Source organism: Polypterus senegalus, chromosome 8 (genome assembly GCF_016835505.1).
Source record: "Polypterus senegalus isolate Bchr_013 chromosome 8, ASM1683550v1, whole genome shotgun sequence".
Taxonomy (NCBI): domain Eukaryota; kingdom Metazoa; phylum Chordata; class Cladistia; order Polypteriformes; family Polypteridae; genus Polypterus; species Polypterus senegalus.
The window spans coordinates 47182597-47208986 of record NC_053161.1 but is presented as its reverse complement, the minus strand read 5'-3'; positions in this window follow the sequence as shown (position 1 = coordinate 47208986).

The following is a 26390-nucleotide window of genomic DNA, read 5'->3' as shown; positions in this document are numbered from 1 at the left end:
ATATCTTGGTTGGCATATAAAGTTCATCATCATAAAAGGAAGGGGATCTGGTAATCCAGCCACTGTAGCATAGAGACCTGTACTAGGGGTGAAACATTATGAGATTATCAATGCCAGGAAGATGTCAGGGGTGATCAGAGTGGCACAGGGCACAGTTATTTAAAATGTAGAATTTTACATATCCATATTATTTTATTTGAGATTAAACACTAGATTTGAAGTAGAAGGAAATTATCATTATCTGGTCATCCAGAAATTCTGAAAAATAAAGACACAAGGTTTTATTATGAATCGTAAATGCATCCAGCCATTCTTTGAACTGAATTACTTCATTACAAGGTTTTTGAGCCTATTCAAGCAGCCCTGGCAGTCAATGCTGGAATCAAACTTGAACTGGGTAACTGGGTGCCAACCATCACAGGGTACAATCACACACCTTATACTTAGAGTTACTAATCAACCTAATCTGCGTATCTGTGCAAAGAAACTGGGGTACCTGAAGAAGAACCCAAATGGGCTAGGGAAGAACATGCAAACTGCTCATAGTTAAATGGACTGAGCTGGAATTTGAACCCAGGTGTTTGGATCTTCATGACTCACTGCTGTCTAAATATGAGTCTTACTGGCAGATGTTTATTTCTTACGTTTCAGAATATCTGCTTAAACCTATTCAGGGTCACACAACTAATAACATGTTCAACTTGGCAAATTTTAGACATATTTTATTACTTAGTGACACCTGGCATTTAAAATCTTTGATTTATCACTGTAGCCTTTGCAAAATTGCTTAATCCAATTGAGGTTCATGGAGGGCTTACCCTGGCTGCATCCGGTAGAATGCAGGAATGAAACCTGGACATTTCATCAGTGCCCTGCAAAGCTCATACTCACCAATGTTCAATGAACCAGCTCTAGAATTGCAATTAGACTAATAGGCATGGCTGAGGATGTGGGAGAAAAACTGGACTATCCAGAAATGTATCAGGAAGAACATACAAATTCCCCATTTGCAGTGACTGGTTGGAGGAATCAAATACAGGATGATATTTTAGTGTTAAATGTTGCATTAGATTGGTAGCTATCTATATTTTAGCATAATGCAAATAAAATTTCCAAAAACCACTTAATCCAATTTACTATCATGGTGGGCTGGAGCGTGCCCTAGGAACATTTTTCACAACAAACACAGGAACTAGGGCAGCAGTTCATCCCCGTGCCCACTCATGCACACTGGAATTGAATACATGATGCTGTATCCATAAGGCGGCAACACTAACTGCTGTGCTGCTCATCTGTATTTTAGCATAAATAGAGACACCAGTAGTGTAGCTAAGTGAAATTTGTTCAGACCAAATAAGGCGGATTGTTAAACAATTATAAAAGAGAAATATAACATAACAGGACACCACTGAATAGACTGTCGTCTCCGTAAAACAGATTCTACACAGACCTATAAAATATTTTAAAGAATTGTATTCAGTTTAATGTATTGTTATAAAGTGCTCTTACACTTAAATGCCTTTAAGCTATTACAAATATACTGTATTTAAACTAAAGCACCACATTGCATGCAAAAGAAAAACAATTCTGACAAGTAAAAAACACAATGAAATATAATTATAATTTACCACATGAATCCATTTATAAATGTCTTTCTATCTATATATTTCTGTGTCTGTTTATTTATTTTTAGTGTTGGGGGAAAGTACACTTTAGCACACGTTAGAAAGAATACTGTACATTCAGTAAAATTATTTGGGTTTGTGAGTCAGTGTCAAAGAATGTCAACCAGAGTCAAAGATGTGATGAAAATTACACATAATTGTTCTTTAAATTCCATATTACCACTGATACTTATTACGGAGGCTCAAACAAAACGTGCCTAACTCCAAGCCATTAAATAACTGTAATTTAGACGCTGAATTCACGGTACCTTTGCCATTTCCTAATTATTCTGACACAACACTCTCTGTAATCAGTACGAATCAGAACCTGAGGGATTCATTTGAATAAATAATCAGGTTTATAGCCCATCCATCACACTGACTGATTTTTTTCATTCCCTCGACGCCCCTACATAACAGCTGGCAGGTCACTTGATGAGGGATATGGTAAATGTAAAAAATCGGTGTCAAAACCACTGAATGTGCTGAAATACACCAGCTGAGAGAGAAGTCGCTTGTGTCAGCAGGCTTTCTTTTCTTGTCACTAACAGTACATTTCATTGCATTTATTGAGACTCCTCACAGGTTCTACAAGACCGCCAACCACATGATTAGCCTTGGTTAAAAATAAATAACAATTTTAAGTGTCTGTAAAATCTTTATAATGTAATCAGTTCAGAGTAAATGTATTTTTAAATGTTAAAAAATTATATCCAATATATCATGCTACAGCAATGCATAATTTTCTATTATGTACAATATTTTAATTTGAACCTTTGTGCTACTAACATTAAGAATTTTTTATTTTAGTGTATTAAGTTAAAATCAACAATGCACTATTTCTGCAATAAAAGCTTTTAGGCATTCTTTATAATATGCATAGATTATGTGCTTTTTTCTTTAAAAATAAAGTGTGAATATCACTGGACATGCCTGCCAACATCTGAGTACTGATATCCATTAACATAATAACAAAAAGGTAAAAATTAGCATATTTAGCAAATACATCTGACAAGTTTTTTATTCATTTTTCCTTGCTCTTTGCCTTTATTTCCACTGCCAAACCTCCCTCTGAGTCCTTCCTCCATCATCTCTGCTCACTGTATCTCTTTCCTAGCCTCTTCTGCTCTGAATTCTCCTGACCACTTCTCAACTCTTGACACTAATGCTGCCACTGACACCCTATGCTTAACTCTGTTTTTTAGCTGTGATGCTGCCTGTCCTCTCTACTTTAGGACTGCATGGGAAGGGCCCTCATGCCCATGGCTATCTGCAGGTCTATGCAGTCTATGGATCGAGCTTAGGACAGCTAAAAGGAAATAATGAAAGTCAAAAGCCCATGCTGACTTGGGTAAGTATTGATCTCTTCTATCTTCCTTCTCTTTCACTACTACCACTGCTAAGGTAAGTTTCTTTCAAAACAGGATTAACAACACATTTGATACTTGTAGCTTGTTCTCTGCCTTTTCCTCTCACATCAACCCTCCAGCACCTCCATCTTCAACCTCCTTGACCTCTGATGATTTTGAAATCTTTTTTCAGGAAAAGATGGCTGTCATCTGCGGTTAATTCTTATCACCCTGTCTGGCCAGTATGCTCCCTCCTAAACACGCCACAACATTCACCTCTTTCTCTCCTCTCCAACCTTCTCTTTAGCATTCCTAGCAGCTCTCCATTTGACCCTATCCTCTCACATCTCTTACAGGCTAACTCTCCATTATTAATTTCTGCAATCACACAAATCAACAACATCTCACTCAGCACAGGCTACATTACTCAAACAGGCCCTAATAAATTCCTCTTCTCAAAAAGCCTACTCTCCACCCTTTTCAGGTAAGTAATTACGGATAAGTTTCTCATTCTTTCATTTCTTTGCAAAACATTGGAACATACTGTCTCTAACCAGGTCTATTCCTTTCTTCTACAGAACATAATCAATCAGCTTCAAGAAGGGGGATTCCACCGAAAAGGCTCTACTCAACGCTGTCAACACATTTCATTAAGCTAGAGCTACTAACATGTCATCTGTTCTTATCCTGCTAGATCTCTCCTCTGCCTTCCGATATGGTACACCAGCAGATCCTCCTTGCCACAATCTCAGCTGCATGCCAGGTGTTCAATTAGCTGAGGTGAAGTTGTGCTTGAAAGTTTGTGAACCCTTTAGAATTTTCTATATTTCTGCATAAATATGACCTAAAACATCATCAGATTTTCACTCAAGTCCTAAAAGTAGATAAAGAGAAACCAGTTAAACAAATAAGACAAAAATATTATACTTGGTCATTTATTTATTGAGGAAAATGTTTGAATATTACATATTTGTGAGTGGCAAAAGTATGTGAACCTTTGCTTTCAGAAAGTTTCAGGAAACTTTCAAGCACAACTGTACACACATGTAACTTAAGATCATTACATTGGTACCCTGAAATGACACATATTAAATTCAAATCCTTGACGCTTGCCTACAGAACAATCCATGGATCAGCCTCTATATATTGTATATGGAGATGGTCCTATGCTCCTTCTCAACCACTCAGGCTTGCTGAAGAGTAATTTCTGTTGATGCCACCTCTTGAGTGGTATTAAATCTCGGTCCTGACTTTTTTCATGTGTAGCTCCTTGCTGGGGAAACAAGCTGCCCACTGCTATTTGGAATTCTAACTTCCTCAATGTTTTAAGTACCATTTGAAGACTCTCTTTTTCTGTGAATTTCTATGTAGATGTTAGTTTTTTTTATTAAGGAATTCTAACTATCTTGTTTTTTGCTTTGAGCTCGTCACTTATGATGAGCGATTTTGTAAACTTGTCCTGAAATGCTTGTTCACTAAAAGTCCCCCAGACTATTGTTGCTTGATTATGTTGACTTCTTTTGTAAGTCAGTTTGGATAAAAATATCTGCTAAGCAAATAAATGTAAATGTAAAAACAAAATATATTAAAGACATGAAATCTGTATAAGGTCAATTTAATGTCTGCTAAATATGTGTCTGCTTAAGCAACAGTGCTCCCCCTATTGTTTGCACTAAGTCGGGTATAAAAATGACTTTAAGGTTTGAAAACTACTGTATTAGAAAGGATGAATTTATTGAAAATCAAGACAGGTAATGATGATTAATGGGACAAGACAAACTAGCAAAACAGGTCTTTCTGAAACCCCTGGGCATGGCTTTATGTATCTATATCATCCATCTATTATATTGAGACAAAGGAGAAAGGAATGAAAAGGCAAGAGATAGTGGCACATTTCAGGCCCTAGAGAAAAGAGGAAAGCAGGTGCTTACATTGACAGTATAAATATTACACCAGTACAGGGCAATGGACATCTTTAAGGTGAGATGTTTTCTCAAGAGTTAGTAAAGAGCTGTGTCAGCAGGCACCTCAAAAAGTAAAAAAAAAAAAGGTCATTCCTGTGGTGTTAAATGAAAAGGAAGGTTAGAGATACGTTATAGCTGTTAAGCCTGGGTGTCCTGTAAGGCCATTGGTAAAGGCAATAGAAAGACAAGAGACAAAAGGCTGTGGAATAGGCAGAATTGTTTTTGTTTTTGTTCTCCAAGGATGTTCGAGGCTAGATGAAATATAAGATGCAAAATTAACAGAGACAGTAAGTCAATGGAGGGCTGGCAAGAACCTGACTGATCTAGGGGTTGTACTTGGCCCCAGGCAATGAGAAGTGAGACCATGGTGCCTTCTAACAGATTGGAACTGTGAAGTGGCTGGACACAAACCACCAGCTTTTTAGGCAGCAACAGACAGTCCTAGACTTGAAGGATTTGAACTGTGATACATTTTTAAAACAGTCAACTAAGGGTCAACCAAAGAGAATTGGTGCTTTATGGGCAAGGATTCAGTGGCATCATTTGCCATTATAGGGAGTACACTGGTGAAGAAATAGAGTCGCTATTAACTTATGGAAGTACAGTAGTTCCTAGAAAGGCCAGATGCTTTTTGAGTCTATTTTTTCTTTAATATACAAGTGGAACCTTAGATTGTGAGTAACTTGGTTTGAGAGTGTTTTGCAAGATGAGCTAATATTTGTAATAATTTTGACTTGATAAACAAGTGATGTCTTGCAATACGAGTAGTACGTATACGCTTTGTCTGCCAAGCACCACGTGATCACAACTGAGCTGCTGGTTCTTCTCTCTCTCACTGCAGGATTGTGGGTAATCGTCTCCCATTCTCCTTCTGAGTCAGCATGCCTCACTCATATAGTCAACATCCGTATGAGCGTATACAGTTTACTATAGCATGGTGCCCATGTGTGTGTGTTGTAACATGTGAGTCCCTATGTTGCACCCCAAAACACGAAGCTGAGTCTCACTACTTTAGCAACACCAGCTTTATTCAGCTTGAAACAGGAACAGCACGGTTATTTAATGTAGCGGGATCTGCCACTAACTATAGGGTGGTCCAGATCTAATTATGCAATTTTCATTACTCTATAACTTAAGTTTATTACATAGAAAATCACCCGAAAAATCCCGGACCATCGAGAAGTGTGCGAACTGACGACATGAAGAACTGTCTTTGCACTGAACTAGAATCGTACCCGCATAAATCAAAGTCATCCAAATGATCTGGATCTGCATAATTAAATCTGGACCACCCTGTATACACAGACACAGCAGTCAGGCAGGGTCGGGACCAAGTAATACTGTGTCCTGCACATTTATAATGTTCCTGTGTTACCCATCAATGGCAGGTGCTTATAGCGTGTGCTCGATCTTTTCGGATTCGCTTTTACGGTGATCTGCTACATCGCTTGGAGTCTGCGGTTGCTTCGGGACTCTCTTCCGCCAGTTGTCCCATTGGGTGGAATCCCAAAAAGAGTTTAGAAATTCACTGACACTAGCCATGATTCTTTTCAAAGGTAAAGTACAGGTTAATTTGTTTTATGTATTTTTACTTTATGTTTTGTATTAATCATTTTTACATGAATAATTTTGGGTTGTAGAATGAATCATCTGAGTTTCCATTATTTGTTATGGGGAAATTTGCTTTGATATACGAGTGCTTTGGATTGTGAGCACGTTTGTACTTTTGTATATTTTGATTGTACATCATGAATTTTAAGTGTATTCCACCCTGCTTCTCTAAATAGGTCACTATGGAAGTACCTTTCTTTCCCCATTTAATATTTACATATATATTCAAATAATTGGGAAACACATCCATTTTCTAACTACTTAAAGAGTTGAAGGTCTTGTCAAATACACATTTTTCCTGACAACTTTGGGCATAAGGCATTAACCAGCCCCATGGGGTGCCACACAGCTCACACTCACTTATATGGATGCCCACATTCATATTGTGCCTATTTACAGTTGCCATGTAAACATAGCAAACCTTTTTTTTTAAAATAAATTCCAATATGATATTGCTTCACATACATTTGCAAGTAAAAAAAATGCTGTAAAAACAATTGTCTACAAGCTAATGATCTCTGCCGAGTTCATTTGATATAAGGAGTAGTGAGTTTAAATAAATCAGTTGTTTACATTATGAAAAATAACATGTAAATATAAGGGGCAACTAAGTCCATAACACTTACAAGATCAAATCTACTGACTATACTTAACAACAGACAGATTATGGATCTTCTATTTGTAGTAGTTATATCACTTCAAAGACATAGATAGATAGATAGATAGATAGATAGATAGATAGATAGATAGATAGATAGATAGATAGATAGATAGATAGATAGATAGATAGAAGGGGACAATGTAGTAAAATAGGAAATACTAAAGACACTCAAGGTTTACCTTGTTTATTGATTCCTGTGCTATTGTCCAATTTGCATTTATAAAGCCACAGATCTATTAAACAGTCAAATAACAGCGTCAGCACCCTAAGAGCACTAAATGTAATGTTACAAAGATCAAAGGCTCTTTCAGCATAGTAAACGGAGTCACATGTGTGATGTGGCTGAACATCTGTTACAAAAATGCTCTAAGCATCTCGGGCTTGGTAAGAGGGCTGAAGTAAAGCACCCTGTCTAAACACATGGCAAGTGCACAGTAGCATTTTGCATTTCTGAAGTCACAAACTCAGAGAAATATTACTATGAAGAATAATTGGTATAATTATTGATACAATTTGCACCTGAGATCATTTGGAATGTGATAGAACTACATATAGTCATTCATGCTGAATCAATTTAAAGAGGTAAAGTGGCTTGAGAATATGATTTTAAGGAAAGGCACTTGAATATGGACGGATCATATGAAGTAGGCTAAAGGTGAAGTGACTGTACTTAGTAGCAGTTACATGTGGCCATATATGATTACAAATGTTAACTCTTCAGAGGCAGTATTTGAAAGTAGTTGCAGATCACTAAACCGAAAGTTAATACAGATAGGAAAAAATACACTCACTTCTCTAAAGGGATCCTTTTCTCTAAGTGCCTGGGTTCTGATGTCTGCTGAAGATAAAGATGCCATAATCAAAGAGTTATGTCATAAAACAAAAGGATAACTGGGTTTCTTACTGCTTTTCTAACTGCTAAATTTAAACCTTAAGGGGAACCTCTAAAAGAATTTATTTAAGATTCGCATGAATCCAGAATGTCTACTCAAAAGAAATAAAACAAATTTTTCCATTGCAATGCCATGCTTAAATACTAAAATGGAGACATATATATGTGACTCGATTGTTGAACTCTTCAAATGTCAGCTTACAACTTTATTATATGCCAAGAGAGTTTTCAACATGAGTGTGCTGGCAGTTTACAACCACCAATAGCAAGTACAACGATCATATCAGACATAGTACCTATATACTCACTAATGATCATTTTTCACTTTCCTACTCACCATTTTTTTACCAGTTTGTGGACTGCAGAACAAGAGAAAACAGGACCCTGGATTTGTTATATGCCAATGTTAAAGAGGTTGCTTTGCTACCTTTAGGCTAATAACACCATAATTTGGTACAGCTTATACCTGCTTATAAACCTACTGTTGAGAGGTTGCCAGCATCTACCCGAACTGTGCAGGTTTGGAAAACTGAGGCTGAGGAGGGTCTGAAAGATGCCATTGAATAATGACTGTGATATGCTTTGTTAGTCATGGAGCCTGGACATTGAGGAATTGAGCTACTGCATCACAGACAACATCAAGTTTTGTGTGGATAACGCAGTCCCCACAAAGACAGTTTTACCAACAACAAGCCATGGATCACAAAAGAACTGAAAGCCCTACTGAAAATGAAAAAGAGAGCCTTTATGTCTTGAGATAAGGCTGAAATCAAACAGGTGTAGTCATAACTGAAGGAGCAGCTCTGCAAGGGCAGTTCCCACTACAGAGACAAACTTGAGCACAAGTTACAACAAAACAACATAAACAAAGTGGAATAGGAAGTGGAATGGGATGAGGACTATCGCTGGATACAAACAGGCTGTTAAACAAGGGAACAAGAGTAGAGCTAATGAACTGAATCAGTTCCTCAACAGGTTTGACTCATTCTTGTCAGTACAGCCCTCTCTTGACACTGCTAGGCTCTGTGTGCAAGCTGAGTAAGTTCTGGAATCTGCGCCTTACATGATGTTTCTGTACAATGACATTACACTTGTGGTCTCCAGCCTCCCTGCACTGCTTGGACTATGCATCTCTGCTGATCACATGAGGAGAGACCTGGAAAAACTCAGCACAAACAAGGTGTCAGGGCTGGATGGAATAAGCTCCAGGGTGCTGAAAACATGTGCCAGCCAGCATTGTGGGGTCCTTCAGCAACTGATCTCCCTGTCCCTGAACATGTAAAAGGTTCCCCAGCTGAGGAAAACATCCTCTGTGGTCCCAGTGCTGAAGAAAGGGTATTTTCAGCCTAGTTGCTCTTACTTCAAACATCACAAAGACCTTTGAGAGGATGGAAAAACAGCTATGACACCTGGTTTCAGAACATCCGGATCCTCTGCAGTTCACCTGTCAGGCACATAGGTGTGGAAGTTGCTCTCATAAACATGCTCCACAGTGCCTGCTCCCACTCGGACAAAGCTGGCACCACAGTCAGGATCATGTTCTTTGACTTTTCCAGTGCTTTTAATACCGTTCTACCTCATTGACTGGGGAAAAAGCTCAAGACTTTGAATCTTGATGTTCTCGCAATCTCCTGGATCATGGACTATCTGACCAACAGACAGCTGAGGGACTGTGTGTCAGAAATGGTGGTGGAGCACTTCAGGGAACTGTCCTGTCTCCCTTCCTGTTCACCCTCTATACTACAGCTACAGAAATTCTCAGATGACTCATCCATCTTAGGCTGTATAGTAACCCCTCCTTGATCGCAGGGGTTGCATTCCAGAACCCCTCGCGAAAGGTGAAAATCCGTGAGGTAGTTATTTTTATATATTTTAAGCCCTTGTAAACTCTCCCACACTATTATAAACATTTCCCGCACAGTTATACAGCATAAACCCTTTGTATTCTCTTAGATATTAGGTAAGATTCATTGAAATTATGTATGTAATCACACTGTTTATATATAGTAAAACCTAAATATTATTTGAAAGATATCGAGCCTCTTCAATATCACATAAGTTACAGCCATTACGACAGATAGGCCACCAGCAATAAATACGTACAATGCAAGAAAAATTGTATACAGTAAATGTGTGTATAGTGACACTAAACGTACGTGCATGTACTAAGTAGTGTAAGAAGAAAATTAATTATGGTTACTCACAACAATGACACGATGTTTTGTCCGATGACGATGAGTTTAATTTTACTGCACAACAAAGGAGAGCGTTACAGCTCTTCTAAAGGAGCCTTTTCAGGCGACTCTGTAGCACTGCCATTGTTCTTCTTCTTGCAGTCTTCAATCCAGATCCCAAAAGTAGATTCCATCCGGACTACCGCCTTATTACATCCACTTACAACTTATTTTGCACCCTGGTTAAAGGACACTGTGGCCGTAGATCATATATTCTTTTCTTCCTTTTTAAATAAAAAGAATCGTGGTCTCATTGATGCCGTAATGGCGTCCTACAGCTGTGTAGTTGTTCCCTTCCTTCAACATATCCAAAACTTTTACCTTTTCGGCAATCGTTAGCATCTTCCATTGGCGCTTGGACACGGTTCCTGAAGCAGTAGCAGGAGCAGATTGTTTTGGAGCCATAATGAAGGGCTTGACTATGCACAAAGATAAACATATTAGAGCACAAAAGTTAACTCTTTACAGAGCAAAACACATTGAGGCTGAATGAGCAAGACGAGACTTCCTGGTTAATGCAGAGGAATTCGGCGCTCCGACGCTGAGCCAATCAGCACACAGGAACTTAACTGCGTGCTCTGATTGGGTAGTTTCACAGCCATCCACCAATAGCGTCCCTTATATGAAATCAACTGGGCAATCCAACTGAGGAAGCATGTACCACAAGTAAAAAGACCCATTGTCTGCAGAACCCGTGAAGCAGCGAAAAATCCGTGTTATATATTTACATATGCTTACATATAAAATCCGAGATAGAGTGAAGCCACGAAAGTCAAAGCGCGATATAGAGAGGGATTACTGTATTAATAATGGAAATGACTCAGAGTACATTCATGGAGGACTTGTGGTTTAGGAACAACAACCTGCAACTCAACATCAGCAAGACAAAAGAACTGGTGGTGGATTTTTGATGTGCCAAGACACTTCTGAGACCAGTCACCATGCAGGAGGAGACGTGGACATGGTGCAGGGTTACAAGTACCTGGTGGGTCACATTAACAACAAACTGGACTGGTCAGTTGCATAGTGGCACTTCAGAAAAGGAGGGCCAGAGCAGAGCAGCCAATGTGGTGTTTTATGCTGAAGTCTCCAGGGAGAGCAATTTCAGCTCAAAAGAAGTACATTGCCTGAACAAACTTAACAAGACAGCCTGCTCCATCACAGGGTGAACCCTGGACACACTGGAAGCTATTGGGTAAAACAGGATGATCGCAAAAATGGATACCATCATGAAAAGGCCCCTCTCTCCCCTCCAGGAGGTGCACTCTTGTTGCAGTTGTAGCCACAGGCTCATTCCACTACAGTGTCTTACCACAGTGTGGTAAGAAGCACCTCTGGGGGGACTTTTCTGCCCACTGCTATCAGGCAATTCAATGCTTCCACCCAATGAACATGTTAAGTTTATTTTTATTTATTTATTTAATTATTTAGTTATTGATTGATTTGATGTATTATATGTCCTGTGAGTTTGTATTCTTGTTTTTTATGTTTCTGCTGCTGCATATATTTGAATTTCCCCATGGGATTAATAAAGTTTATCTAATCAAATCTAATCTATATCTAATAATAAGACTGATTACCTGAGCTCTCTATGGGTAATGGTAGGGTTTTTGATTGATTATATTTAATATTGAACTGATTTTGTTTTGTAGTCTTATTTTTTAATGGCTTTAAGGCACTCTCAAAAAAAAAAAAAGTAAAACCTGCTTAAAGACAAGTCCATATGAAAAAGAATAATATACCAGGTGAAATAATAAAAAAATGATCAAAAGTTAAAAAAATCTGATTAAGATTTATTTAAAAACAGGGTGCAGTGTGCTAAAAGGTTAATAAACAATGATTGTAAGCTACATTTATCCATTTTTAAGAATAACCTATCTGCAGAAAATATTCATTTATATTGTGAATTTACATTATTCGACCCAGATAGTCTGAACAAATGCAGCATAATTTTTAAAAACTATGATAGCAGTAAATTATTCCTTTATGATGTTGGATAGAATTATGATGTCATGTATTATGATTGGTAGGCTTTCTGTAAAGTAAGTACAGAAAATGTTTATCTATGAAATGAATTGTTAAATCTAAAAGGTAAACAGATGTAAAGTCATAATTAAGCTCAGAGAATAAATTATTTCTACAACTGCCTATATATTTGTAATAAAGTAAATAATTACATCCATTAAAGTTCAAAAAGACATATTGATGTAAGGGCTACAATCACATTATAACCCTTATTTCCGATTTTCTGCTCAGATCAGATTTGCTTATCTTGATAGTTCACATTCATTAGTACAAGTAGGGATGCTCTAACTGATCGGCTGCTGATCAAAATCGGCAGATTCTCATTAAAAAAAGACTCAATCGATGATCGATAAAAAGGCCAAGCACAAAACCTGCTATTTTCAGTCCCTGCTTTTCTAAGGTTTATTGTAATTTAGTTGATGTGCCCCTTTATGCAAGGTATTATGGTAATTGAGCAAGCGTGCTCTTTTTTTTTGTTTGCAGCAAACTTCCTGCAGTGTAAACAAAGAGCATATATATATATATACTGTATATATAGGCTATATATACTGTGGTGAGTGGCTGGGGCTGCCACCCAGCCGAGACACCCAGGAGGACCAGAGGAGGGCTTCCGCCTCCTTCAGACCACGAGGGGGCGCCCCAATGCCTGGAGAACCTTGGACCACAGCACTTCCGCCACACCTGGAAGTGCTGGGGGGAAGAGGATCGGGGACACCCGGAGTGCTTCCAGGTACACAGACGGTGCTTCTGCCACACAGGGGAGTGCTGGTGGAAAATTACTGGAGAACACCTGGAGCAAATCCGGGTGGATATAAAAGGGGTCGCCTTCCTCCATTCGATGGATGGAGTCGGATGGAAGAGGACAGAGCTCGGAGGAGAGGAGTGGAGGTGGACCAGAGAGAAATAAAGGCATTGTGAAAGGCCAGGACTTAAGGGGTGATTGGTGTTGTGGCACTGGGTTGTGCACTTTACTGTATTGTAAATAGTGTAAAATAAACATGTGTGGTTAAAACATCATGTCTACCTGTCTGTGTCCGGGCTGTACCCCAAAATACATATATTTACTGTTTTAATTAAGTCTTGCTTGAGATAGGGACATTACAGAAAAAATATGACGGCTTGTAATTATGAGAAGCATTTTATTTTCTTTTATGCTATATATATTATGGATAAATATTTATGCACATGTTTTATTAGTTAAAGTATGTATTTTAAGGAAATTTTACTTACCATTTTATGGTCACTGAAAAATAAGCCTGTGAAATTTCATTTTGCTAAGAAAAAGATGAATAGTTAATACATGTGATCTGTATTTTAATTATAAAAATACACTTTAAAATAGGGCATAAAACCTCTGTTTCTCTGGCTATGCAGGAGATTAGTGTAAAAAGTTTGTAAAGGGATAAAGAAAAAACTTTGGTATCGTAATCATCCCATCAAGTAACATGAAATCGGTGATCGGTATCGGCCTTAAAAATCCTGATCAGAGCTTCCCTAAGTACGCGTGACCTGCTGTATCTAATTGTAATGTTAAGGCATCTCTCCTCCAAAATGGCACACATTCACACATTGATACATTTGTGCACAAGTCATCTCCATCACCAACAACAAAAATGTCATATTTGAGAGACGACTCATGGTATTAAAACCATCAAAATGGATGTGCTGTTAGCTAGTGTATGCATTGCAGTTTGCTCTTGAGCATGGTAAACAGTTCATCAGCTGTACGTGATTAGATCGAGAAGGTGAAAAAAGTTCGCATGGCTAGCTTTTGCAGGCATTGCTACACCAAGAGATGTGTGGGTATGAGAAAGGAGCCAGCAATGGTCTGACTGTGACTTTTGCCACAGCTGTAGCTCTCCTCCATTGTTGTTTTACAGCTCATGCCAGTGCTTGCTGATGACTACAGCTCAATCCATTCATACCCTATATAGGCAAAAAAATTTGAATTCCAATCTGACCGTTTTCATTCATGTCGTATTGTCACGAATTGGGTATGTATCTGATCTCTGATGACACATGAAAGTGAGTCAAGGCTGATTAAAAAAGATCAAACTTCTGTGTTCACAGAACCCTGAAAACATGAGGTTTGTGTCACATTAAGTGAACAAAATTGGATTTGAGTCACTTAAGCCATGTAATGTAAATGTAACACAGGTTAAGCATTAATTTGTGCATTATTCCTTAAGGAATTGAACATGTAGGTTAAATTCTAAGTGTAATTGAATAATTTACTGGAAAATATATGTGATAAGAAAGAAAAGGGTCAGAAGAACTGGGGATCCTATCCCAATATTTATGCAATTTTGTCATCTGAATAACTAAAATTGTTGTGTAATTGAAAAGACATTCCTATAAACACCAGGCTATTGTATTCAAATGTTTCAAACAAACTGCTAAAAACAAACATGTAAATCCTGTTTTTATACAGTAGTGTTTGATTTGCTATTAAAAATAAATGCATTTAAAAAATACAAAGGAGTGCTTTCACTTAATAAAATTAGTATTTTGGGAATATCTTCCTTGGCCTTGCCTGTTACTTTAAATTGAGTAAAACCAAAAAAATACCTATATACTGTATCTGTAGACTTCACTTAATTAGAATAATCATAAGAACATAAGAAATTTGACAAGCAAGGAGAGACCATTCAGTCCATCAAGGTCATTCATTTAGCTAAATGGCTAAGCTGTCCCAGTAAGTTGGTGTTTAGCAGATGATGGTTTAATAATTAAGCAGGAAAGGCAGTCACCTAGTGTAACTTTATATTAACCTCATGGTACTGGCTTATGTTAAACATATATTGTCCATACTAGTGTTGTCATCCAGGATTTAACAGTCCTCTCAGATTCTGGGGGCAAAGACCGCACAAGTATTCAGAATTGGCCTTTGAGTTTAAATTATTATATCATGACTTCCAAAGTCATCCTGCTGTGTCTATCACTAGTGCATTTGTTATAGTTGCTGTCTTTTCATGTTACTGTTACTTTTGTGTATTTGGTAGTTTTAAAAATTCTGTTTGTCCTGTAAACTGCCTTGCGGCAGTGTCTCCTGTTAGTAGTGAAATATCATAATTACTGATAGTTTGATGCTGCAACTCTAATTTGGCTTTGTTCTCATATACAATTTGTATTTTCAGTCGCGCCATTGGTTTTTTTTTTTTTGCCATATAATAAATTGTGAATTTTTGCTGAAGTGTTTGTTCCAAAATAATTAAGTTTCTCCAAAGCAATTATAACACACTTGTCTTGTTAGAGCTTAATAAAAGATGCAAAAAAAAAAATTGCAGATATTGTTCCTAGTTTCTGTGGTGCGTTGTTACTCCTGAAATAAATGTTGTCATACCATGGACATGCACACTAAGAATAAAAGCTGGCTCCCTGGAAAGGGTACAGGTCAGTTCAATGTCCCCAGAGAGCCACTAGACTCTCAATCCTCTTAACACTACCATATGGCAGAAAGCACATACAGGAAAGCATGGACAATCCATCACAATAAACCAAGCAGAATAATAAAGTACAACAAATATTTGAAGCTTCTCCAACAGCTTGGTCATCTGAATTATTAAATGCACTCAGAATATATAAATTTTTTTTTGCATAATTATACAGATTTAAATTATAAAATAAGTGCAAGTCATCAGCTATCAACTGATATCTTCTTAATGTAATAATAAGGCAAAATCATATTTAAAATTATAATTGTAAACCTTGGATAAACTTTAAAATATATTAATTACTACTTTGCTTATTCACTTATTAGGTTGGTTGCTTTATATAAAACATTATTCCAAACAATGGTATAGGTTACCACGAAATCGTACCAGTTGTTGAAGTGTTTATTTTTAAACCTAATAAATAAAAATGTGCCATAACATTTTCATATTGAATGGCTAGAAATGTACTTTTCAAAATTACAAACATTTTGCTAGCATTATACTAAAAATCTAAAACTAATCATTATCATCATGTCCACAACTTTTAAATTAAAGTCTAAAAATCTATGAAGTTTTACTAAGACATTAATTTAAATGCTAATAAAATACTGTATATTTGGGAGCTGGGAGCACTGGCAAACCCCATTCAATGGATGTTGACAATTCTAGATTCTTCACAGGCTGTTAGGCTGTCTGTTCCTGTGGAGACCAGAATTGAGTTGAATGTGACAAGCTTCAAAAGATCCATCAGAAGTTACACAGAGCTAGCCAACATCAGGAAAATTTTAATGAAAGAGAAAGAACTTTCCTGTTCTGGTCACAAAAAGAAGTGAAATAAAACATTTTGGGAAAGACCTTTGAAACTGAAGATAGAACACTTGACCAAAGGTGGTCGAGTTGGAGAAGCAGAGCTTTAATTCAAAAATGCAGTAATGCCTTTTCTGTTTATGATATACATTTTTTTTTCCAGAAGAAACTTTTAATAACATTTTAGCAGAAACTGCAGGCTTCTTGCATGTTTTGAGCTTTGGATTGGATTATGGACATGTTATAATTATGCAACACAAATAGTAATTTTTTTTTCTTTAATCCATATGCATGTTTTTGACGTTGGCAGTTGTACAGAGTTGGTCACCATTGGATTCCATTATATCAAAATATTTTCTCTCATTCTCACTCCAAACTACATAAGGTAAGTAACATATAAAAAGATACACTTTTTGGGTGCCACTATGAAAATGGGAAATACAACTAAGGCAGACTTGCTAAACAACATGCAACAAACAATATATTTAGTTGTTTATTCATTTTAGTTTGCTGGATGAATGTGATCACTACCCTTAACATGAAAGGCACAGCGTCAAGTTTAAATTAGGTCGGGTATGCAAATCAGTGAGATGCCACAGTAATACCTACACACTGCAAAATGAAGACATGTGCAAGTAAATGGAGAATGCTTTAGGACTGGCTAAGTTACATGTACCACGCATAGGGTTTATTATTAATGGTGTTCGTGCGACTGTGGCAGGCTTGTCCTTTTATGGACAACCCTCACCTGGAGCTTAAGCTGATCACCTGAAGGACAGAATGCCAGCTCATACTATTTGTGACTCAGCAATGATGTCATCCCATTTCTGATGCAACTTGTACCATTATGGTACCATTACAGCTGAAACGAGCTAAAAACGTCAAAGTAAAAATAACAGATCTAAGAGATTCAAACATAGGCACTTACAGAAAACTTTTTGAGAGAATCCTCAAGCTTGGACAAAGGTACTGGTTTAAATATTGGTTTGTCTAAGACGTAACATGAAGCAAATTATTGCAATGTGGGCCACAGTAACAGTGCATCACAGCATAACAATTATTATGTAATATGGTGGTGCTCATTAAAAACCAATTGCACTGCAGAATTTAACCTATAAACAAAACTAATAATTCTTAAACACAAATATTTACAGAAAACAAAAGTAATTTTGAATTCACCACACTGTAATCAGAATAAAAATGTTTAAGGGTTGCAAAAATGTACAATATCTAGAAAAAATTAATGAATATGTTACCATAACTGACATAGGAACAGCAAAGAACATGAAAAATAAGCACAAAATAGATTCACTCAGAAAGAAAAATGTTTCACAGCAACATCACTAAATGCAATAATAACAATAAAAAATGGATAAACCGGCACAAATAATAGGCAAAATGAAACAGCGTGAAAAAAGAAGATTCGTAAAATTTGTTTTCCTCTCCTCCATTCATAATTGGCCCTATATATTATAAGATCAAAGAATGTATATTGTTATATTATATCGATCCTTGAAATTCATGTTTTACTGTGTTTTAATGTAATTTGTATTGCTGTATGCAAATAATGAATGGTATAGAATTCCATGTTTATTTATTGTAATTATGAAGACTTCCAAGCACTCATAGCCTTTACTAAAAGAAAAATATTACAAGATATCTCCCGTGATATGGAGTTCTCCAAGAATATCTGTGTATCATCCTCATCCTCATCATGGACCATCAACCCCAATGTCCAACCTGCTTCACATGCATTTTTCAGTCTTTGGGTCATAATATGGCTCTCAGAATTCTGTTTCACATTAATAGATTAAATTGGAAACAACCCTTTCATATTATTTCAATCAGTGGCTCATTTGACAAATCAAAATCTGAACTTCTATGTAGAATTTCTAACAACATTAGTAGGATAGGAAAAGAAATACAAAGTGAAAAATATGATCGAAAAATAAAAACTAAAATTGCTGGATAAAACAGATACCTAAATAAGATTGAAAGTACAGTGAATTTCACCACTGATTTCTGAAATTACACCTGATACATATCGCTTAGACCCAGTCCCAACTAAATTAGTGAAAAAAACATATGTCATATTTACATCTTTACTGACCAGTCCTATTCAAATGCATCCTGCTACATGGTCTTGAGAATTACTCACATCTCTGAGGTACTAGTTTTACACTGTTCATTCACACTTATAAAATTGCATTCACCATTTGCCAAAAATCTGATAAGATCAATTTATCATTATTGTCAGATGGCATCAGTTGATGTCCCTGAAGACTCAATGCTAGGACCAATTTATTTTCATTCCAAATATTAGGGAGTATCATTTGAAAACATTAGAGCAATTTTAATGAGCACAGACCATTTAGCCCAACAAAGCTTGCCAATCCTATCCACCTAGTTTCTCCAAAATATCATCAAACTGAGTTTTGTAGGACCTGAAAGTTCTACTGCTTACCTAACTACTTGGTCTTTTATTCCATGTGTCTATGATTCTCTGAGTGAAGAAAAACAATATGTATCATTAGCAAATTTCAATCTGTGAAATATTCATTAAATGCAAATATATCATAAACTATGAGGAATGTACAAAGTTTAGATTATTTTTGTAACACTGAAATAATTAGCTTTGCTTCTTTTTTTGTGACTTGAGACATTACTGTGATTATTATTGCTGTCTTATCTTTGGGTTTCAATTGAATCCTGACAGCACAAGGAGATTGTGAAATTTTCTGTGTGGAGCTTTCATATTATTATTGTTGGTTTGCCTACAAGTAACTATTTCCTGAAGAGGGCAAAAGTAACACCATGTTGTTAAAACATCTGTTTATACATTTTCATACTTAACACAGCAGCACATATTCATTTCAGTAACAATATAAACACTGGGAAGTTAAAAAATAACAGTGTATCCGGAACAATTTAACATTTAGAAGAAGTGAAAACACCACGCAAAAAGGTTACAGGGGCTGAAAAATTCTAATATAATCTCTGGAACTGTGAAGCAGCTGTGCACATCAAAGCCACTCCTAATACACTTAATTTATTGCTTCAACTATCGGTGAAATTTTTGATGTAAGATTAACTCAGCTTTACTAGGTAGAAGATAAAAAAAACATTTTTATAAAGTTTTTTATGAGATGTATTAATGAATTGGGTTATATACACAATATATTCCTTTATTTATTTTATTTATAATGTAGAGAAACACATTCGGTTTTTGGTGTAATGAAATAACACACACCAAAGTTCAATTTTATGGAGTGGCTGTATTTTTGATGCCACAGTGGTTATGAGTTTTCATATTTAAACAAGAAAACTAAAACTTATATTGAGGTTGGGTTTAAGCCAATCATAGCCACTTCTGCTGAACCTGTTCATCTCTTTCAGGTTTCTACACTCATTGTGATATTAAATCCTTAATTGGTTTTAGTTTGTCTACTGATATTAATAACCCTCTAAAGACAACATTCCAAAAGTTACTTAATGCCACATTGATTTTTTTTCCTATTAAATAGAATTGAACCAATGAGTAGTACAGTTACCATGTTGGTGCTGTCCGATTTGTGCTAGAATATTGTAGCAAGTGCAGATATCTCACTAATAAGGAAATGGAAAGTCTTTGTTTATCACTGCTACCTGGAAAGCACATGCTGAAGCTAATCAATGGATTTTTAGCAGCAGATTTTCTTAATCTTGTTGAAGTTGATACTTTGAATTTTTTTGCATTGCCATGTCATATAAACATGCAAAGATATGCTAACTAAATTTTTGAACAGAAGGGTACTAGCTCAAACCAATCTGACCTGTCATGCTTTTCTTCCATCTCATCATTTCCAGTATAGATGGGCACCATACTGTATGTTAGCGTTTCTCAACCTTTAAGTATTTGCGACCCAAGTTTTCATAACAGTTTTAATCGAACTAACCCTAACATTTTTTTGAAATGTAGATGCATATTTTATTACACCTACTTAACTTTTATCAACATTTATCTAACTCTATATTTATTGTTCTAGTATAAGAATATAGTTTAAGTTAATTTGTTTTTGTTTCAACAGATGTTTTTTTTCATATTTTTGATTCTCGTTTTGTTTCTTTCACATCTTCGCGCCCCCCTTTTTGTTACTTCACGCCTCCCTAGGGGGGCCCGCCCCACAGGTTGAGAACCACTGCTGTATGTTTGTTATGGTTAATGTTTTTATTTAATTTTTCCTGGGTCTCCTTGAGGCCATATGTAAAAGGTTTACATTATTCCTAGCATTTTGATACCCAAAGACTTCAAATTTTTTATTAAATTTGTTTTCTGTTTTGAGTTAGTTTTGGTTTTCACAGATGCTGCCATATTGAGCTTTTACTGCCATGTTGCAGAGGCATGTTGTTAAGGGATGTGGTATTAGAGGTCATGAACTGTGACTCACTACTGCAACACTATGACGGTTGCACTTCCTGCTTGCCTGAGATTGCACATAAAATCTGAGACTGAGTTCTTTGTCTTTTAGTGTACCGATCTTGTGCTTTGACTGTTGACAACAAGTTTTAGTTTCTCTTTTGGCTTAAGTGAAAGGTAGGATGGATCTCTGGTTTAAAATTTTGGCTTAATTTCTTGACAACATTTTATCTTCTGGTCTTGTATATTCTCACCTGCCTCCTGATTATTTTCAGCAAACCATGTAAATATTAAATGTGAAGCAATCTTAACTTCCTTAGCATTAGACCCGAGTGTCACTTGGGTTGTAAAAGTGTCAAGCATTACTCAAGCAACGGTATAGGCGTATCTTGCATAAGTGTCAGGCCGAGCATTACCTGGGCAACGGTGTAGACATGTCTTCTTTTAGTCTCATAATGACATCTCGAAGGAAACGCCTCTCATCAGCAGTGATGACAAAGTGAAAGTGAAACTGAAAGTGATTCTGGGAATCTGAAAGTAATGCTTGCATCTCTCACACATGTGCAGTGTGCTGTTTATATTAATATTCATCATTTTTTATTTGTATCACTATTATACTTTCTACACTTTGCACTTTTAGTGTTTTGTGCATTTTACAGTAGAAAGATGAGATTTAATAAAAAATCACTTTTCAACTCAAAAAATGGCAACTCTTTTTACATGTCGTTTTGAGAAAATATGTAATGCTAAGGAGGTTAAAAGAACCGTGCACATTTGTGTTATAGTGAGGAGCAACGACATGTTATAACGTTTCTGTTTCTGCACATATTCTTATGTACAAGCTTTTTTTTGTTAAGAAATGGTATATTAATGGCAGATCATTTTAAATAATGATGCTATTATATTTAGCTCAAGTAAACTTAAACTGTATTGAATAAGTAACAGTCCAGTACAACACTGTATAGTGTACATAAATGTTTTCAATGCAGTCAGACCCTTTCAGTTTTAGTTTCAGCTTTGTTTGAAACATAAAATTAGAAGCTCAGATACAAATAAATTTTGCATTGCTCTATCAGATAAAAAGCAGCATTAAATAATAAAGGAGTGATTAGAGTTATGAACGACAGGTATTGAATAGGTAATACTAACAAACAATATGCCTTAATTAATTAAACAAATTGTTAAAAAAAAAAGTAAAATGGGCAAAATTATGTTTTTTCAGTAGCTTCAAGATGAAGGTGCTCACGTTGCCAGAATTCTGCAACCTAAGCCACCCAAAGCAGCCTGTTGCTCTGCTTTTTTCCAAGCAGCCTGTGCTAGTCACATACCTTGCTCTAATAGCTAATGCCAGTGAAAAAGTAACTCTGTCATATGGTCTCCAAGTTGCTCCATGACTGAGTGAATCCAGGAAGGTACATCAGAACATAGGTCATCCCTTTCATCTTTGCTGATATTACCTTTAGCCAGAAAATTGGCAGAAACCCAGAGCACAATTAAAATACCTGTACATGTAGGCCAGGGTCTATATGTAAAGTCATTGTTTTTCCCAAAATTCTATGAGTTCTCTTTCTCTGCAAGCATATGCAAAGCAAGACCATCACACCTATTTTACCAGGGTCTGTTCAACAATATTTCCTATTTTGCTACTTAATGTTGGAGTATCAAGTACTAACACATATAAACATGGAGAGATGCCACTCCTGCCATCAGTGAAATTTTTGATATAACATTAATTCAGCCTTAGCCTTCGCTAAGAAGATAAATGAATACATTTTTATAAACATTTTTATAATGCTTTTTTGTAACATTGAGGTGTATTGATAAATAGGGCTTTATGCAGTCCTTCTTTTGTGAGAGAAGTACAAAGTCCGTACTAAGTAGTTGATGAAGACAAGTCTGAAAACCTAAGAATACTGTAGTTATAAACACAGCATGGTCGAGTGGTTAATGTCTCTAACTATAAATCAAAAGCTTACTGCTTCAGTCGATACAAACATATCATTTTACAGCTCTGAGAAAGTCTGATACAATTAAAACTTGTTATACATATAATGTTAAAAGTTATGTCAGTAGCCTGTTAGTGGGCATTGCAAGTGTTTAGATTTAGAAAGCCTTTATTGTCATTGTACCAGTACAATGAATCTGGAAACATTACGCCTGTAAACTGTGCAAGTACAATGAACAACAATAAACAAATAATATTAAAAGCATACATCCTTTAACAAATAAATACCATACATAAATATAAAAGGGAGGAAATTATTATCCATTGAAATAATCATTTCACATCACACATAATCGAAATAAAAAAAAATTACAACAGTTCTATCATTTTTTTGAATTTGAAATTCTGATGGCCCTAGGATAAAAACTATCTGCAGATATTTTTGACGTGGAGAGAGCAAACCTGATGAACAACTTCTTTAACAGGTTTGACCACCCTAACCCACTCTTATCTCAGAGTACTGCATCCTCCACCCATCCTTCTGCTGATACCAAAGGAGAGAGTTTCCCCCCACCCACAATCACAGCAGCCCAGGTAAGCAGAGAGCTGAGGAGACTTCGTCCCATCAAAGCAGTGGGTCCAGATGGAGTACCTCCACGACTAGGCTGAAGGCCTGTGCATTGGAGTTGGGGAGTCCTCTACAGCGCATCTTCAACTTGAGCCTGGAACAGGGGAGAGTCTCAAGGCATTGGAAAATATCTTGCATCACCCCAGTACCAAAGGTATCACATCCTGGTTCTGTTAAGCCTATATACATCGGACTACCAATACAACTCGGAGTCCTGCCACGTGCAAAAGTTCACTGATGGCACTGCTATCGAGGGCTGCATCAAGTGTGGGCAGGAGGAGGAGTATAGGAATCTAATTAAGGACTTTGTTAAATGGTGCGACGCAAACCACCTACACCTGAACACCAGCAAAACCAAGGAGCTGGTGGTGGATTTTAGGAGGCCCAGGCCCCTCCTGGACCCTGTGATTATCAGAGGTGACTGTGTGCAGAGAGTGCAGACCTATAAATACCTGGGAGTGCAGCTAAATGATAAACTGGACTGGACTGCCAATACTGATGCTCTGTGCAAGAGAGGGCTGAGCCAACTATACTTCCTTAGAAGGCTGACGTCCTTCAACATCTGCAATAAGATGCTGCAGATGTTCTATCAGACGGTTGTGGCGAGCGCCTTCTTCTACACGGTGTTGCGCTGGGGAGGCAGCATAAAGAAGTGGGACGCCTCACGCCTAGACAAACTGGTGAAGAAGGCAGGCTCTATTGTAGGCACGGAACTGGATAGTTTGACATCTGTGGCAGAGCAACGGGCGCTGAGCAGGCTCCTGTCAATCATGAAGAATCCAATGAATCCACTGAACAGTATCATCAAAAGACAGATGAGCAGCTTCAGCGACAGACTGCTGTCACTGTCCTGCTCCACTGACAGACTGTGGAGATCGTTCCTCCCCCACACTATGCGACTCTTCAGTTCCAACCGGGGTGGCTCAACACTACACAAGATTATAGACTGTTATACCTGCCTCACACTCTCTACCTTGCATTTTTTAACTTGCACTGCACTTTCATTGCTCTTTAATTAATATTGTTTTAATCAGTATGCTGCTGCTGGAGTATGTGAATTTCCCCTTGGGGATTAATAAAGTATCTATCTATCTATCTATCTATCTATCTATCTATCTATCTATCTATCTATCTATCTATCTATCTATCTATCTATCTATCCAATGGTTTTGTACCGCCTGCCGAAGGGCAGTACTGTAGTGTGAACAGTGAGTGGCCAGGATGGGAAGGGTCTTTAATGATTTTCCTGGCTCTGTAGAGGCACTGGAGATATCTTCCAAGGAGGTCAGAGAGCAGCCAATGACTTACTCTGCCCTGGATATTACCCTCTGCAGAGCTTTCCTGTTTGCTGCTGTACAGCCGTCATACCATGTTAAAATACAGTGTGCTATAACACACTCGATGGTTGAGCAGTAGAAAGTCAACAACAGCTTCCCCTTCATTTTCCACTTTCTGGATAAGACTCAAGAAATGCAGTCACTGCTGGGACTTTTTGACCACTGCCAGAGTGTCCAAGACAAGTCCTCAGAGATGCAAGTTCCCGCGAACTAAAAGAAGGTGGCCCTCTCTACCAGGTCCCTGTTGATGTAGAGTGGGGCTGGCTCTGCTCTATCCCTCCTGAAGTCAATGACAATCTCTTTAGTTTTGTGGGTGTTGAGTGATGTTCTGCACCTCATCCCTGTATGTTAATTCATTGTCATCAGTTATGATATCTACCACGGTAGAGTCATCAGCAAACTTGATGATTGTGTTCTTGGAGTAATTAGATATACAGTCATAAGTGTATAGGGCATATGGAAATGGGCTGAGGGGAGTCAGTGCTAATTGTGAGGGTGTAGGAGCTGTGGGGGCCATTTCTAACCATTTCTGTGTGGCCAGTGAGGAAATCCTTTATACAAATGCAGAAGGAGGGGGAAAAGTTCAGGTTATGCAGTTTATCGATTGTTATGCCAGGAATTACTGTATTAAATGTCGAGTTATAATTGACAAACAAATCCTTACATAGGTTCCTTAGTGTTCCAGATGGAATGGAGGGCTATATTGGTGGCGTCTTCTGTCCATCTATTTGATCTATAAGCCAACTGGTGTGGGTTGAAGGTGGGGTGGAGGCTGGCTTTAATGTGCTGAGCAATAAGTCTTTCAAAACATTTCATGACATCAATGCATTTGGTCTGTAGTCATTACGGTTATTGATGACTGTCTTTTTAGGGACAGGAATGATAATAGCTGACTTAAGACAGGGGAGAATGATGGCCTGCATCAGCGATATATTAAATAACTTAGTAAGGACTCCTGCCACCTGTTCAGTACAAGCTTTAAGTACCTAGACTTAAGTATGTTGTCTGGTCCGGCAGCTTTCCTCTGGTTCACTTCCTTGAGCATCCATCTCACTTGAAGTTCCTGAAAAGAAAGTATGTCACGGCTGAGAGTCAGTGGGGGCAGAGTGCCTGTGTGAGACCACAAGGCGAGCAAAGAAAAGATTTAGTTTCTCTGCCAATTAAGCATCGGCACAGATTGGCACATGTGTACTGCTGTTGTAGGTGGTGATTTGCTATAATCCCTACAACGCCTGCCGTGAGTTATTGTGTGTTAGATAGGCCTTTACCTTGCTCTTATAGGCCATATTGGCAGTTTTGATGCCTCTCTGCAGATTTGCTCTTGCTGCTCTTTACTGGGCCCTATTCAATGACCAAAAAGCTATTTCTCAGGTTCTCAGCAGAGACTGAACCGCACTTGTCATCCATGGTTTTTGGCTGGGGTAGACCCGTTATATGTTATTC